The sequence below is a fragment of the Anarhichas minor genome, unplaced genomic scaffold (assembly GCF_050575085.1).
Source record: "Anarhichas minor isolate MPS153535 unplaced genomic scaffold, ASM5057508v1 ptg000028l, whole genome shotgun sequence".
NCBI lineage: Eukaryota > Metazoa > Chordata > Actinopteri > Perciformes > Anarhichadidae > Anarhichas > Anarhichas minor.
Window position 1 is genome coordinate 9,492,761 of NW_027466474.1, and position 18,461 is coordinate 9,511,221.

Sequence of the window (18,461 nt, forward strand, 5' to 3'; positions counted from 1 at the left end):
CATGCATCTCATATTCTACGTGCTGTATATCTGTATCCATGTCTGGACTGCTCTGTATGAGAAACTCTACAGAATGATGAAGATTATGTCAATATGAAAAGTCATCTGAGTGTGTTTCCTTCAGCTCCTGTGTCCTCTGTCCTGCTGGTCTCTGAGTGTCTGTCCCAGGGAGAGATGAAGGTGACCTGCTCCTCTGAGGGAGCGGACAGTCCTCAGTACAGCTGGACTCTGGATGATCACACTCTGACAGACTCTGAGCTCCTCTCTGGAGACACTGAGACAAACAGCATCACTCTGAAACAACACGTCTCAGGAAAACTGGTCTGCTCGGTCAAGAATAAAGTCAGTAGTGAATTAACTGAAGTGAAGATATCTACCTGTGGTGAGTGAGAGCATGAGTAGACAAAAGTCTGATGTTAACGCTAATGATTAACTGAACATCAGTCATTGATCTCTGTCTTTCTCACAGGCTACAAATTCATTAACTGCACCACACCCAATGGGACGCACATATCACAGTGGGTGTTTGCAGCCAATAATACCCTGTGTATTGAGCCAACAACAGCTCCCACTACAATCACAGCAACCTCCCATGCTGGTAAGGAGTCTGGCATCACAGTGTCAATTAACCCCAACAATAATATCACATCCTCCAAAAAAACCCCCAGTGAGGACTCATGGGACTTTATTAGTAAGTGAAAACTAACTCTGCTGCAGTGAATTCATTTAAGTCATTTCCATTATCTTTGTTTTACATTCTCCACAAAAACACCTGTAATGTTTGCTAACTTAAAGATCTGTGTGTCTCTTGTGTTTTTTTATTACAGAAAAAGGCTACTTGCAAATAACGGCTGGTGTACTGGGTGCACTTGTACTTCTGTTAGTGGTCGGGGTAGCTGTCGTCTGTTCTCAGAAGAAAAAGAAAAAGAACAAACCTAAAGGTACAAAATAAAACTTCCCTTTCCTCAACTCATCACTGCAATGACCCATCGGGCAACATACTTATTCACCTTCTTGCCGAAAATGTGATGAGAAGATTGAGACCACTCTACAAACTGGCCAGTGATATAAATGTTTTAGTCCATTTCTCAGTAAGAGAGTACCTCCCAAAATGTCAACTTGTTGTTAACAATCCGCTGTACAAACAGACCGTGGTGGAGTAAGTATTCAGATCCTTTAGTGTTAATACTACACAGGAAAAAATAAAACTCTTTTACAATTATTGAAAATGTTACTTAAAAGTATGTAAGAATAATCAGGAAAATGTGCTTAAAGTATTAACGGTAAAAGTACTCAATACAGAAAAGTGTATGTTATACTGTTATACCAATAGATTATTATGCATGAATGTAAAAGCAGGATTTTATTGTTGTAGTTGATTGAATGAAGTAGTAGAAAGTAGAAGTAGAAAGATTCCAGTAAAGTACAACTACCTGAAATTTGTACTTAAGTACAGTACTTGAGTACTGAGTATATCTCAGCATTAAATATATATATATATATATATTTGTGCCACTCTTTCATTTTACTCTGCAGAAGAAGATGACCAGGAGTTGACCTATGCTAATGTCAAGGTCATGCAGCGACCGGGGAGGCAGGTGCAGCAAAGAGCAGGGCCGGAGGTGGAGTACGGCGGAGCCATGGTTTCAGAGCGACCTCGACAGTCTGTTCAACCAGCAGAAGATGAGCGTGTGTACTCCAAGGTCCGTAAAGGAAGGTGATTCACAGAGTTTAAAGACTGCACCACTGAAGGCAGATGGAGGAGATGGCTGTCAAGAGGCCAAAAGGCTTTTCACCTTCATGTGACTTCCAGTTGGAAAATATCTCATATCGCTCATAGATTTTTCTATTTTTCTAGCACTTTCACTGTTGTCTTCTACAATTTTTTCTTCAGAAAATATGTTTTAAAATATTCCATATTACAGTATTACATTACATTTCCCTGTAATATAATTCTCTTTAGATTATATTGTACCTACTTTTTACTTGTTTCTAATTTGTGAGCATATTTACCTTCATTTTATCGTTAAAACACTGTAAACTTCCAATAATGTCTGAATTTGAAAAACAACAATGTATGTCATTGTATTACTCACCTGATGTCAACGTTTGCATTTACTGGGATTGAAATGTATTCATGAAACAGATGTGGATGGACTAGTTGGGGGTCGGAGTGTAATCATGCATATGTAGTGTGGATTCATTAAACGTTTGGTGCTGTGTAACGTCAAATTAGACCGTGTGATCTTCCTTTGGCTTTCTTGCCATAAGTTAGGTTTATAGAGTAATGTCTCTCAGGAAGTTGGCAGTAACCACACATTTGTTTCCATGGTGTTAACACTTCTGCTTCTTTCAGGTTTACAGACTTGGTTTGTCAGTTGCAGGGGTGATTATGAAGACAATCTTTTTACATTTGGTTCAGTTAATATTTAACCAAAGTACATGCAGTTCCTTAGTGTTTACAATAAGAACATCCCCTTTTTCTCCTTTACTGAGAGGGACAAATCTAGCGTGAGCAACTTGTTCAACTTGTCATACTGAGCGTTCAACGCATTTATCTTTTAACACCATCACGTTTCTATATTTAGTTCTACATGTTTCCTCTGTCTTTGTGGCTTCCAGTTTAGTCAGTTGAGCACATTGCCGCTTATTTTTCATGATCTAATACAAACCAGTCAGTTAACTTTCAAGAAGGTTTGATTTGAAAACAAATGCAGCCATTTGCCTGGAATTAAATATAACCTCATGTAATTGAGGACTAGATCGATATGTAATTTACAGCCATTTTTGTGAAATTTGGAGAAAAAGGGATGGACGGTAAAACGCAGAGCACATTCAACAGGGTAACTCTGAACTTTTCAGATTCAAAAGTATTTATTGTTAGAGAAAGAACAAATACAAACTTCAGATTAAAAGAGGCATTCTGCCTGAAAGTGCTCTAATCAGAAAACACAATATTACGGGCTTAAACAGATGTGGCAAGGACAATAAGAAAAGAATAAATAAAAGTTATGCCAGCTAGGGAATTGCACCCCACGAAATGTCGTCTGAAGAACCTTCGTCATTGCTTTGAAAATTGGTAAGGCCCACAGATTCGTCACTGACACAAGACAGGTGTGTTTACAATATAAACGACCCTATTCACTTTGAGTGCTCAGTGTATTCTGCACACATTTCTCAGCATAAGCTAATAAGAGTGTGGGTTCACAGATCATCATGAGTTAACCATAGTGTGGTTTACACGCTACAAAACATAGGAGGGTGTGCTCGACCGCACAAGCGTGACATTAAACAGTGAGGCCAGAAACAAATATAGATTAGAAGTGCACTCTTCTTTTCACCACCTTCTGAAACACTAAAAGGACCTCTTTGCATAGAATAACCTTTTACAGTGTGATTTTAAAAGTTATGCTAAATTAGCCTTACTGAGTTAGCTTTGTAGGTTTTAGGTGAAATATATAAAACACACACACACACACACACACACACACACACACACACACACACACACACACACACACACACACACACACACACACACACTCACACACACACATCAAACCTGTGCTTCCTCCAGTAGAGATGAGCCCTGTTTACTTAAGCAAGTGAAAACCAACTCTCCTGCCACAGCCCTATGTTCACATGTGATTTCTGTGTCTCTTAATCTGAGCAGATCTCTCCCAGCTCATATGTGGAGTGCGAGCAGCTGTGGTGATTCTTGCATTAATTGGGATCACCGTCTTTTTTGCTTGGAAGAAAAAGAAAAACAAGATGGCTCAAGACTCTGTTGTCCGTCGACAGATTGAAGATCAGGAGAACTCTGTTGTGATGGTTGGAATGAGAAGGTCTTCATCTGATCTTTAACTGTGTGAATCCGGTGTCGTGTGACTCTTTTCACTCGGTCACTTCAGTTGTTGACTGGTGAAAGAGGGATGCTTTACTTCGATTTAATTTGCGTGTAGACGTCGTCTTGTTGTCAAATGTTCAGTGCGTCGCTGCCTTTGGAGAGTGATGAAGCATCCAGAGGCCCACAGCACAGTTTAATTGTCATAGTAGCTCTGCAACTCATTTTGATGCCAATTGGAAATGATCGTACAGTAGATTTCCACATCGACGCTTTCTGGTGAAAACAATGTATCTCCAAATGTGGTGACCTTTAATTTTTCAGATGAATTGAAGGATTAAGCGTTTCTTTCTCCTACTTCTTTGTGTAAATCAGATATTTAAAACACACTGGATTATCTGAAAAATGCATGGAAACAGATATATTTCTTAGAATGACAAGTTTATGTGTCAGAGATAAATTGTTTTTACTTTTTTTACAGGTACTTGCCTTAGAAGCTATGCACATTTTAAAAATGGTGATTTTGCATTCAAAGTGTGTATTAAAGACCAAACTGTAATTATACATCATACATTTTACAGTTATATTCACATATATGACTAAAGTTTTCATCTCCTAAATATTGAGTTATGTAAATAATAGTTGTGTGTTTTTCTCATCTATTAATAATTACAAATAGAGGTCTGTTGTTCTCCCATGTTTACAAAGAGTAATATTGTTAAACCTTTAGAAGTATTAAATATTAAGACTTTTATCTTTGTTGAGTTTTATTGTTGTTATGTATTCACAACCTGTCAATCAATCGGTCATCAGATCCTTTTGTTGACATTTTGATCACAGACTTTAATTACTGCTGAGTGTTGAATAAAACCTCCGACTCATCATCAGTGTCAGTAGGTGTGAGGTTTTCCTCCACTGGTTCACAGAGGAGCTACTGTTGCTTATTGATAATTCTGTACTCAGTAAAACTCTCTGCTGATAACATTTAAACATCAATAAAACATAATCACATATCTGTTACTGTCTTAAGAGGCTCCACACAAACATTCTGCCTCACTAAACATTAAGTGTATAATGTGACTGTTTATTGCTGCAAGTGAAATGTCAGAAGTCTTTTCATGTTTTAGGACGTTTGTTTTTAATCAACAGTCGCCAGTGGAGGGCGACAGAGTCTTAAGAGACATTTCCCCCTGGGGATGAATAAAGTATACATCTATCTATCTATCTATCTATCTATCTATCTATCTATCAAATACACACTTAAATGTGTATTTGGGATGTTTTCTTTACACTGGCTAGAAAGAACACGTGTTACGTAAATGTATATGAGTAATATCCAAGTGAAAAACTCATTTGTATATGTACATTTAAGTGCTGTGCTATTATACGTATCATAACCATTGTGGTCTCTCCTCTCCAGAAAACGTTTCGCACATCTTGATCCCAGTCTGTTCTGCAGTGGGGGCTCTTCTGATAGTGGTGGTGTGTTGCTGTGTCTGCTGGAAACTGAGGCGTCGTAAGAAGACAGGTAAGACTTTACACACCTGTAACCAAAAAAGGGTCAATTTGATAATGTCAGCATTTCAGTCAACACCGTTGGTGAAAGAGTCTTTTTTTTCTTTTGTTTTGCTTTAACTGCAAAATAATTTTGCTTTATTCTTTGTTGTCTATCCTCAGGTAAATAACTGATAATGAATGCCTTGAATTTGGACTTGAACTCGCTTGAGGAACAGGATCAACAATGAACTGAGGACTCAAAGAACAGGACTACTTGCATTACTTGGGAGCTTGAAAAGTATTTTTTTTGCATCTTGCATTAGTGTTGAAAAATATTTGTTACAGGAAACGCTGACTTGTGGCATCAGTGAAATGTTGGGCATGTCATGTTAATCTCAGCAGCACCACCAAGTATGATCAGTATAAAAAATGTACATAATTGTATTTTTGATCTACTCTTTGTTAAACTATAATAAAAGACTGATGGTCACATTTGACACTGTTGGAGCTATTTATTTGATGTTGTATTTTGTTATTTAATTAATAAGTAGTATTATTTAATTATTGTAGATGTTTGATAAATTAAGATTGTTTTTTCTCTTTCATAGTAATTTGTTTAGTTATATTATTTTTTGTTGTTTGGTTAATTACTGTGGGCACCTGTAGCTATATGTATGAGAGGAGAGATAGGACCAGCATGTGGGTGGGCTTATAGTTTATACCAGCACAGCACAGCACAGGACAGCACAGGAGAGGGGAGACAGCATGACAGGAGTTTTCTTTGTTCTTTTTGTTAGTTAGTTTGTTTTGTTTGCTTTATTTAATAAATACGAAAATCAGAATCCTGCTTCGACAATCCACTCTCTTCTGGTTGCGTAAAAATACCGACCACGGTGCATCAGTGGCGTTTGATTATTGTTTGTTTAATTTTGATTTAGTCGAGAAATGGCCACAGACACTCTAAAAGTTGTTTAGAAGTCTGTTGTATAAGAATGACAGTAACTTTAGCTAAATGTTTAAGAACATCACTTAGTACTTTCTATTTCAAATAAACTATTGTACTTTTGTCATTTTATTTAATAACAGTTGCCTCTTTGCGTTGTCATCCTTTGTCCATTTGAAGTCTTGGTAATTTAATGTTTTCACTGTAGCCCTGAGACCACAAATAAATATGTGATGGACAATTAGACACAATATTTATTAATAGAGCTGTGAAGCTTGTGACTGTACCTTTTACCTAATGGGAGGATGTTGCTGTAAATAAAACGCTGCATTAAATGCTGATACATGGGATGAAGTTGCATCATTATCAACGGTAACAAAACTTTCATTGATATAAACAAACCAGAAATGACTATTATTTAGCTGTTAGAGCTTTTACTGAGAATCATATCAAACACATACTTTAAATACTAGCAGGAACTATGACTAAAGTAGTTGGGTTGTGTGTATTAGTTGATGCTGCAGTGTATAAATCACGTTGGGTTGTGACGACATCTACTGGCTGTATTTGGTTTCACTCACATTATGGTTAGGCAACAACTGTTTATGTTCATCTTTGAATGTAACTTTCTGTTTAGTTTCCAGCCTGCATATTTATTTACAAGACATTTGTGTTTAATGTTAGTTACAGAGACTTCATGGTCGTACCAGAAGTATTTGTAGCGGGGGTGAAACCCCTCATTTGCTCTCCTTTTACATTTCTGCTGGGGAGCACTCTGTCCATGACAGCACTCAGATTTAGATTATTTAAAAAAATACAATTGATGAATATACAATCGATAAAAACAATAAACATAGTCCAGACCGAGAGTCTCTTTAAGTCCACAATAATTTAGCTGAGAGGAGAAGTGAAGCGCACTTCACCCCGCCACAGATCCCACAGCGCCTCCTCTCTCGTTCCTCTCAACTGCCGTGAATCTGTGGTTGCTCAGTCACAGCGGCCTCTCTCGTCCGGATTAGTCTCTGCACCGCTCCGCCGCCATACTCTGCTCACAGAGGGTTTACTGGCTCGGTCACAGCTTTCTCTCCTCCTTTTGACGCTCTTCGTGCACCTGACGGGCCGCTTGCCGTCTTTCTCCGTGCTGTCTTCCGCTCCTTCTCCCCTCTTCTCCACAGCTAAGAAGGAACTTAACCTGGGGGAAGTCCCCACACCTCCAGGACAGTGCGCCAATCACCCCCCTGCTTCCCCCAGTGGACAGGTGTTGCTCACTAAACACGTGCAGCTAGCAGTAGGCTATATGAACATTTTCACAGGCTACACACACACGCACCTACACACACGCACACACACACTTTATGACATATTTATAAATACATTTTCTGCATTTGTAGAATTAGTGTGGCAGATTTGAAAGTTATAGTAAACAGTAACAAAAAAAGAAATATCAAAATATCTTGTGACTGGGATTGTAATGTTTGCACTTTTTACACTTTTATCAAAAACAGAAAGATGTCACACCGTGCACACGTTGTGCAAATGCTTTAATATTAACACCCGTATGTTATAATTTCGAGGATGAACTGCAGAACGTAAAATAATAACACAATAAAAGATAAAATCTCTGTGTGAGAAGCTGTGCTGTTTAAACTGTATCATGACACTTTGTTTTCATTTCTTCACAGCTGAGAGCGATGACAGCCTTTCCTGGTATAGTGTGGTTGGACTTTACTTGAAATCTTAACACGCGGAGCTTCAGAAACCATTTCCAGAAATAGTTTTGTCTTCAGCATCCTTTTAAGGCTTTAATCTGGTATGTGTTCATAAATGAGGAACTGATATGACAGTTGGTTAATATTTCTGCTTCCTTTCTTATCTGACACTGATCACTAGAGAAGAGAGGCGTCTCATGTGCATGTTTGCTGTTGAATAAGGTTAGTCAGGAAGCTGCTGACTGGGTCAACGGAGGCTGAACACTGAGGCGACATGGAAGCTGTGATCGGACTGTTTGTGTTGATACTCGGAGTCTCTCACGGTGAGCTGTTCAACTTTTAACACTGAGTCGTGGGTTTAGACATTCTCCTCAGTGATGCAGGTCAAATACTGCAGGATGAGACACCTGTTGGTTGTGAGGAAATACCAACGTTATTGATCAACTAAGATTTAACAATCTACTGTTTAAATGTAGTGTTTGAGCTCTTCTGAGGTTCAGTAGCTATTAAAGAATTTAGTTATTTCTAAGAACAGTCACAGAACTGACAGTGATCCCTGATTTTTATCTTAAAGTCTCTTGAAAGTTTAAGATAAAACACTGTATGACAAATACCACGTCATATTATATCATGCTAAACAGAAACTATGTTTTTATAACAATAGATACTATTCTCAATGTCGTGTGAATCAATTTATACATTTTCACCAAATACAGGATGAAATATGATTTGGTATATCTTCAAAAGTTTGGATCTCCACTTTAGTTTAAAATAAAGTGCTGTAAAAACACAGCATGCGTTGTTAATAACTGGATGTGATTAACTACAATATGACAAAATGTATTACAGCAAAATACCTCTGTTAGCTGAACCTAAACATTTGTTTTGCAGTCACTGGTCATGTTGAGACACTCAGCAAACAATACAATAAACGCCTGCTTGCATAATGTTGTCTGATTGAGACACAGCTGCTCCAAACCCACTAGTGTTGCTTTAGATTCATGTGCCTAAAACACTTTCATGTTTTTGTTCCAAAATGTTCAGGTGTGGAAACCTACTGTGATGGCAGACAGAACGGAGCTCAGTGTTATGGAGCTTTGGGAGGAACTGTGGTCCTCAAGCTGATGAACAAAGCCTCAGAAATACATAAATACGAATGGTTGAACAAAAATACAGTAATACTGGAAGGGAGAAGGAATAACATTTTGTCTAATCTGATAGAAAACAGATCATCCTTTACTCCCAGTGATGGAACATTTAGGATCAATAAACTGAGCAGGACTGATGGTGGTGAATATAGACTTATAACCTTTGATTCAGATGGAACTCAATCAGAGAACAGGGTTCTACAGTTGACCATTCAAGGTAAATAACTATTTATTACATGCATGTCATATTCTACGTGCTGTATATCTGTATCCATGTCTGGACTGCTCTGTATGAGAAACTCTACAGAATGATGAAGATTATGTCAATATGAAAAGTCATCTGAGTGTGTTTCCTTCAGCTCCTGTGTCCTCTGTCCTGCTGGTCTCTGAGTGTCTGTCCCAGGGAGAGATGAAGGTGACCTGCTCCTCTGAGGGTGCGGAGAGTCCTCAGTACAGCTGGACTCTGGATGATCACACTCTGACAGACTCTGAGCTCCTCTCTGGAAACACTGAGACAAACAGCATCATTCTGAAACAACATGTCTCAGGAAAACTGGTCTGCTCGGTCAAGAATAAAGTCAGTAGTGACTTAAAAGAGGTGAAGATATCTACCTGTGGTGAGTGAGAGCATGAGTAGACACAAGTCTGATGTTAAGATACTAATGATTAGCTGAACATCAGTCACTGATCTCTGTCTTTCTCACAGGCTTCATATTCATTAACTGCAACTCACCCAATGGGACGCACATATCACAGTGGGTGTTTGCAGCCAATAATACCCTGTGTATTGAGCCAACAACAGCTTCCAGACTATTTAAACTGACACATTTCATGCAGCAGGATCAAACATATACAGTTCAACATCATCGTCATTGATGTGCTTTGCAGCACAACCACTGACCCACGCTGGGACCAAATTCATACAAGAATCATGACACATAGAATAACTGAATATAATTAAATATGTTTTTTTCATTACATTACATTACATTACAGTCATTTAGCAGACGCTTTTATCCAAAGCGACTTACAATTCAGATTCTATCACATTTCTACACCGTAGGCACAGCTACAGGAGCAATTTTGGGGTTAAGTGTCTTGCTCAAGGACATATCGACATGCGACTAGCAGAGCCGGAGCCGGGGATCGAACCACCGACCCTTTTCATCTTTGATCTTCAATTGACTGCCATAGATCTATTATGTTGAAACAAACTGAAAGCTTGGTGTGATTTATGACAGTAAATTTAAGCTTCAAGATGCAAGATTTATTTCATTCTCACTTAAAAACTGTACATAAAAAGCAGGATTGCAAATTCAGTTATAAAGCTAATGCTGATAATGCTCAGTCACAATTACAACATTGTGTTTCACATGAAATACAATGTATTCAATAACTTAGTGTACTGTAAAGCAGAGGGAAGTTTGTGCATGAGTTCTTGGTGAAATGTTTTGTGGTCACATCTATCTTTTGCAATATAGAACATTTTCCTGTCTGCATTAAGGGAAGTATACAGTAACAACTCAACCACACATTTTTATTTTTTGTTTTAGAAAATGAACGGATTCAGATATTTGTATTTATATTTTTCTCTACCTTGTTTTTAAAACATTTTATTTAAACTAATTAAACCTGATTAAAATTTCATTCATGTTCTTTATAAATCCAGTGAACCCTTATTTCCACATAAAATGTTCATGAAAACTGATAGAAAGACAAAATTATATATTTTATTACATTATACTGACATTTCATTGCAGCTTCTCAATGTTTACCTTCACAGGAAACACTAAGACATCATGGTTTTATGGCTGCACCATTACTTAGACTTATATGGTGCAACAGAACTTGCCATGTGATATATGAATTTTTAAACTTTTCCTTATTATTATTTCCAGGTGTGGTAACCTACTGTGATGGCAGACAGAACGGAGCTCAGTGTTATGGAGCTTTGGGAGGAACTGTGGTCCTCAAGCTGATGAACAAAGCCTCAGAAACACATAGATACCAATGGTTGAACAAAAATACAGTAATACTGGAAGGGAGAAGGAATAACATTTTGTCTAATCTGATAGAAAACAGATCATTCTTTACTCCCAGTGATGGAAGATTTAGGATCAATAAACTGAGCAGGACTGATGGTGGTGAATATACACTTATAACCTTTGATTCAGATGGAATTCACTTAGAGAACAGGGCTCTACAGTTGACCATTCAAGGTAAATAACTATTTATTACATGCATGTCATATTCTACGTGCTGTATATCTGTATCCATGTCTGGACTGCTCTGTATGAGAAACTCTACAGAATGATGAAGATTATGTCAATATGAAAAGTCATCTGAGTGTGTTTCCTTCAGCTCCTGTGTCCTCTGTCCTGCTGGTCCCTGATTGTCTGTCCGAGGGAGAGATGAAGGTGTCCTGCTCCTCTGAGGGAGCGGACAGTCCTCAGTACAGCTGGACTCTGGATGATCACACTCTGACAGACTCTGAGCTCCTCTCTGGAAACACTGAGACAAACAACATCACTCTGAAACAACACGTCTCAGGAAAACTGGTCTGCTCGGTCAAGAATAAAGTCAGTAGTGACTTAAAAGAGGTGCAGATATCTACCTGTGGTGAGTGAGAGCATGAGTAGACAAAAGTCTGATGTTAAGATACTAATGATTAGTTGTACATCAGTCATTGATCTCTGTCTTTCTCACAGGCTACATATTAATTAACTGCAACTCACCCAATGGGATGCACATATCACAGTGGATGTTTGCAGCCAATAATACCCTGTGTATTGAGCCAACAACAGCTTCCAGACTATTTAAACTGACACATTTCATTCAGCAGGATCAAACATATACAGTTCAACATCATCGTCATTGATGTGCTTTGCAGCACAACCACTGACCCACGCTGGGACCAAATTCATACAAGAATCATGACACATAGAATAACTGAATATAATTAAATATGTTTTTTTCATTACATTACATTACAGTCATTTAGCAGACGCTTTTATCCAAAGCGACTTACAATTCAGATTCTATCACATTTCTACACCGTAGGCACAGCTACAGGAGCAATTTTGGGGTTAAGTGTCTTGCTCAAGGACATATCGACATGCGACTAGCAGAGCCGGAGCCGGGGATCGAACCACCGACCCTTTTCATCTTTGATCTTCAATTGACTGCCATAGATCTATTATGTTGAAACAAACTGAAAGCTTGGTGTGATTTATGACAGTAAATTTAAGCTTCAAGATGCAAGATTTATTTCATTCTCACTTAAAAACTGTACATAAAAAGGAGGATTTCAAATTCAGTTATAAAGCTAATGCTGATAATGCTCAGTCACAATTACAACATTGTGTTTCACATGAAATACAATGTATTGAATAACTTAGTGTACTGTAAAGCAGAGGGAAGTTTGTGCATGAGTTCTTGGTGAAATGTTTTGTGGTCACATCTATCTTTTGCAATATAGAACATTTTCCTGTCTGCATTAAGGGAAGTATACAGTAACAACTCAACCACACATTTTTATTTTTTGTTTTAGAAAATGAACGGATTCAGATATTTGTATTTATATTTTTCTCTACCTTGCTTTTAAAACATTTTATTGAAACTAATTAAACCTCATTAAAATTTCATTCATGTTCTTTATAAATCCAGTGAACCCTTATTTCCACATAAAATGTTCATGAAAACTGCTTGAAAGACAAAATTATATATTTTATTACATTGTACTGACATTTCATTCTCAGCTTCTCAATGTTTACCTTCACAGGAAACACTAAGACATCATGGTTTTATGGCTGCACCATTACTTAGACTTATATGGTGCATCAGTACTTGCCATGTGATATATACATTTTTAAACTTTTCCTTATTATTATTTCCAGGTGTGGTAACCTACTGTGATGGCAGACAGAACGGAGCTCAGTGTTATGGAGCTTTGGGACGAACTGTGGTCCTCAAGCTGATGACCAAAGCCTCAGAAACACATAGATACCAATGGTTGAACAAAAATACAGTAATACTGGAAGGGAGAAGGAATAACATTCTGTCTAATCGGATAGAAAACAGATCATTCTTTACTCCCAGTGATGGAAGATTTTGGATCAATAAACTGAGCAGGACTGATGGTGGTGAATATAGACTTAGAACCTTTGATTCAGATGGAATTCACTTAGAGAACAGGGCTCTACAGTTGACCATTCAAGGTAAATAACTATTTATTACATGCATGTCATATTCTACGTGCTGTATATCTGTATCCATGTCTGGACTGCTCTGTATGAGAAACTCTACAGAATGATGAAGATTATGTCAATATGAAAAGTCATCTGAGTGTGTTTCCTTCAGCTCCTGTATCCTCTGTCCTGCTGGTCTCTGAGTGTCTGTCCCAGGGAGAGATGAAGGTGTCCTGCTCCTCTGAGGGAGCGGACAGTCCTCAGTACAGCTGGACTCTGGATGATCACAGTCTGACAGACTCTGAGCTCCTCTCTGGAAACACTGAGACAAACAACATCACTCTGAAACAACACGTCTCAGGAAAACTGGTCTGCTTGGTCAAGAATAACGTCAGTAGTGACTTAACAGAAGTGAAGATATCTACCTGTGGTGAGTGAGAGCATGAGTAGACAAAAGTCTGATGTTAATAATACTACTGATTAGCTGAACATCAGTCATTGATCTCTGTCTTTCTCACAGGCTTCATATTTATTAACTGCACGGCAAACACGCACGCACGCACACACACACACACACGCACACGCACACACACACACACACACACACACACACACACACACACACACACACACACACACATACATCAAACCTGTGCTTCCTCCAGTAGAGATGAGCCCTGTTTACTTAAGCAAGTGAAAACCAACTCTCCTGCCACAGCCCTATGTTCACATGTGATTTCTGTGTCTCTTAATCCGAGCAGATCTCTCCTGGCTCATATGTGGAGTGCGAGCAGCTGTGGTGATTCTTCCATTAATTGGGATCACCGTCTTTTTTGTTTGGAAGAAAAAGAAAAACAAGATGGCTCAAGACTCTGTTGTCCGTCGACAGATTGAAGATCAGGAGAACTCTGTTGTGATGGTTGGAATGAGAAGGTCTTCATCTGATCTTTAACTGTGTGAATCCGGTGTCGTGTGACTCTTTTCACTCGGTCACTTCAGTTGTTGACTGGTGAAAGAGGGATGCTTTACTTCGATTTAATTCGCGTGTAGACGTCGTCTTGTTGTCAAATGTTCAGTGCGTCGCTGCCTTTGGAGAGTGATGAAGCATCCAGAGGCCCACAGCACAGTTTAATTGTCATATTAGCTCTGCAACTCATTTTGATGCCAATTGGAAATGATCGTACAGTAGATTTCCACATCGACGCTTTCTGGTGAAAACAATGTATCTCCAAATGTGGTGACCTTTAATTTTTCAGATGAATTGAAGGATTAAGCGTTTCTTTCTCCTACTTCTTTGTGTAAATCAGATATTTAACACACTGGATTATCTGAAAAATGCATGGAAACAGATATATTTCTTAGAATGACAAGTTTATGTGTCAGAGATAAATTGTTTTTACTTTTTTTATAGGTACTTGCCTTAGAAGCTTGATTGGTGATTTTGCATTTCAAGTGTGTATTAAAGACCAAACTGTAATTATACATCATACATTTTACAGTTATATTCACTTATATGACTAAAGTTTTTATCTCCTAAATGTTGAGTTATGTAAATAATCGTTGTGTGTTTTTCTCATCTATTAATAATTACAAATAGAGGTCTGTTGTTCTCCCATGTTTACAAAGAGTAATATTGTTAAACCTTTAGAAGTATTAAATATTAAGACTTTTATCTTTGTTGAGTTTTATTGTTGTTATGTATTCACAACCTGTCAATCAATCGGTCATCAGATCCTTTTGTTGACATTTTGATCACAGACTTTAATTACTGCTGAGTGTTGAATAAAACCTCCGACTCATCATCAGTGTCAGTAGGTGTGAGGTTTTCCTCCACTGGTTCACAGAGGAGCTACTGTTGCTTATTGATAATTCTGTGCTCAGTAAAACTCTCTGTTGATAACATTTAAACATCAATAAAACATAATCACATATCTGTTACTGTCTTAAGAGGCTCCACACAAACATTCTGCCTCACTAAACATTAAGTGTATAATGTGACTGTTTATTGCTGCAAGTGAAATGTCAGAAGTCTTTTCATGTTTTAGGACGTTTGTTTTTAATCAACAGTCGCCAGTGGAGGGCGACAGAGTCTTAAGAGACATTTTGTATTTTGATGCTTCAGAGACATTGTTCTTGAAACTTTCATGCCAATAAAAACCATTTGAATTGAATTGAATTGAATTGAATCAAGTTGAATGGAGAGACAGGAGGGAGTTGTGATGAATTGTTTAGGTGAGCTCAAAGTAACCAGAGACGTTGCAGTTACTGTTACTTTGTCTTGCTGCTGTAACATTCAAATTTCCCCCTGGGGATGAATAAAGTATACATCTATCTATCTATCTATCTATCTATCTATCAAATAAACACTTAAATGTGTATTTGGGATGTTTTCTTTACACTGGCTAGAAAGAACACGTGTTATGTAAATGTATATGAGTAATATCCAAGTGAAAAACTCATTTGTATATGTACATTTAAGTGCTGTGCTATTATACGTATCATAACCATTGTGGTTTCTCCTCTCCAGAAAACGTTTCGCACATCTTGATCCCAGTCTGTTCTGCAGTGGGGGCTCTTCTGATAGTGGTGGTGTGTTGCTGTGTCTGCTGGAAACTGAGGCGTCGTAAGAAGACAGGTAAGACTTTACACACCTGTAACCAAAAAAGGGTCAATTTGATAATGTCAGCATTTCAGTCAACACCGTTGGTGAAAGAGTCTTTTTTTTCTTTTGTTTTGCTTTAACTGCAAAATAATTTTGCTTTATTCTTTGTTGTCTATCCTCAGGTAAATAACTGATAATGAATGCCTTGAATTTGGACTTGAACTCGCTTGAGGAACAGGATCAACAATGAACTGAGGACTCAAAGAACAGGACTACTTGCATTACTTGGGAGCTTGAAAAGTATTTTTTTTGCATCTTGCATTAGTGTTGAAAAATATTTGTTACAGGAAACGCTGACTTGTGGCATCAGTGAAATGTTGGGCATGTCATGTTAATCTCAGCAGCACCATCAAGTATGATCAGTATAAAAAATGTACATAATTGTATTTTTGATCTACTCTTTGTTAAACTATAATAAAAGACTGATGGTCACATTTGACACTGTTGGAGCTATTTATTTGATGTTGTATTTTGTTATTTAATTTAAAAGTAGTATTGTTTATTATAGATGTTTGATAAATTAAGATTGTTTTTTCTCTTTCATAGTAATTTGTTTACTTTGCACAGGAGAGGAGAGACAGCACGACAGGAGTTTTCTTTGTTCTTTTTGTTAGTTAGTTTGTTTTGTTTGCTTTATTTAATAAATACGAAAATCAGAATCCTGCTTCGACAATCCACTCTCATCTGGCTGCGTAAAAATACCGACCACGGTGCATCAGTGGCGTTTGATTATTGTTTTAATTTTGATTTAGTCAACATGTGGCCACTACAGACACTCTAAAAGTTGTTTAGAAGTCTGTTGTATAAGAATGACAGTAACTTTAGCAATTATTTTAAGAACATCACTTAGTACTTTCTATTTCAAATAAACTATTATACTTTTGTCATTTTATTTAATAACAGTTGCCTCTTTGCGTTGTCATCCTTTGTCCATTTGAAGTCTTGGTAATTTAATGTTTGCACTGTAGCCCTGAGACCAAAAATAAATATGTGATGGACAATTAGACACAATATTTATTAATAGAGCTGTGAAGCTTGTGACTGTACTTTTTACCTAATGGGAGGATGTTGCTGTAAATAAAACGCTGCATTAAATGCTGATACATGGGATGAAGTTGCATCATCATCAACGGTAACAAAACTTTCATTGATATAAACAAACCAGAAATGACTATTATTTAGCTGTAAGAGCTTTTACTGAGAATCATATCAAACACATACTTTAAATACTAGCAGGAACTAGATGACTAAAGTAGTTGGGTTGTGTGTATTAGTTGATGCTGCAGTGTATAAATCACGTTGGGTTGTGACGACATCTACTGGCTGTATTTGGTTTCACTCACATTATGGTTAGGTAACAACTGTTTATGTTCATCTTTGAATGTAACTTGAATGTAACTTTCTGTTTAGTTTCCAGCCTGCATATTTATTTACAAGACATTTGTGTTTAATGTTAGTTACAGAGACTTCATGGTCGTACCAGAAGTATTTGTAGCGGGGGTGAAACCCCTCATTTGCTCTCCTTTTACATTTCTGCTGGGGAGCACTCTGTCCATGACAGCACTCAGATTTAGATTATTTTAAAAATACAATTGATGAATATACAATCGATAAAAACAATTAACATAATCCAGACCGAGAGTCTCTTTAGGTCCACAATAATTTAGCTGAGAGGAGAAGTGAAGCGCACTTCACCCCGCCACAGATCCCACAGCGCCTCCTCTCTCGTTCCTCTCAACTGCCGTGAATCTGTGGTTGCTCAGTCACAGCGGCCTCTCTCGTCCGGATTAGTCTCTGCACCGCTCCGCCGCCATACTCTGCTCACAGAGGGTTTACTGGCTCGGTCACACCTTTCTCTCCTCCTTTTGACGCTCTTCGTGCACCTGACGGGCCGCTTGCCGTCTTTCTCCGTGCTGTCTTCCGCTCCTTCTCCCCTCTTCTCCACAGCTGAGAAGGAACTTAACCTGGGGGAAGTCCCCACACCTCCAGGACAGTGCGCCAATCACCCCCCTGCTTCCCCCAGTGGACAGGTGTTGCTCACTAAACACCTGCAGCTAGCAGTAGGCTATATGAACATTTTCACAGGCTACACACACACGCACCTACACACACGCACACACACACTTTATGACATATTTATAAATACATTTTCTGCATTTGTAGAATTAGTGTGGCAGATTTGAAAGTTATAGTAAACAGTAACAAAAAAAGAAATATCAAAATATCTTGTGACTGGGATTGTAATGTTTGCACTTTTTACACTTTTATCAAAAACAGAAAGATGTCACACCGTGCACACGTTGTGCAAATGCTTTAATATTAACACCCGTATGTTATAATTTCGAGGATGAACTGCAGAACGTAAAATAATAACACAATAAAAGATAAAACCTCTGTGTGAGAAGCTGTGCTGTTTAAACTGTATCATGACACTTTGTTTTCATTTCTTCATAGCTGAGAGCGATGACAGT

At 37.9% G+C, this 18,461-nt stretch overlaps 2 long non-coding RNA genes across 2 annotated transcripts; both read left to right on the top strand.

Moving 5' to 3' along the window:
* The first annotated feature begins 700 nt into the window (after positions 1–700).
* On the top strand, positions 701–2,232 carry LOC142962665 (uncharacterized). Its single transcript, XR_012957348.1, has 2 exons — positions 701–941; positions 1,537–2,232. It is a non-coding gene; the product is annotated as an uncharacterized LOC142962665 (long non-coding RNA).
* Positions 2,233–15,844: 13,612 nt separating this feature from the next.
* Positions 15,845–16,429, top strand: LOC142962805 (uncharacterized). The gene is made up of 2 exons (XR_012957366.1): positions 15,845–15,963; positions 16,113–16,429. It is a non-coding gene; the product is annotated as an uncharacterized LOC142962805 (long non-coding RNA).
* Positions 16,430–18,461: the final 2,032 nt, after the last annotated feature.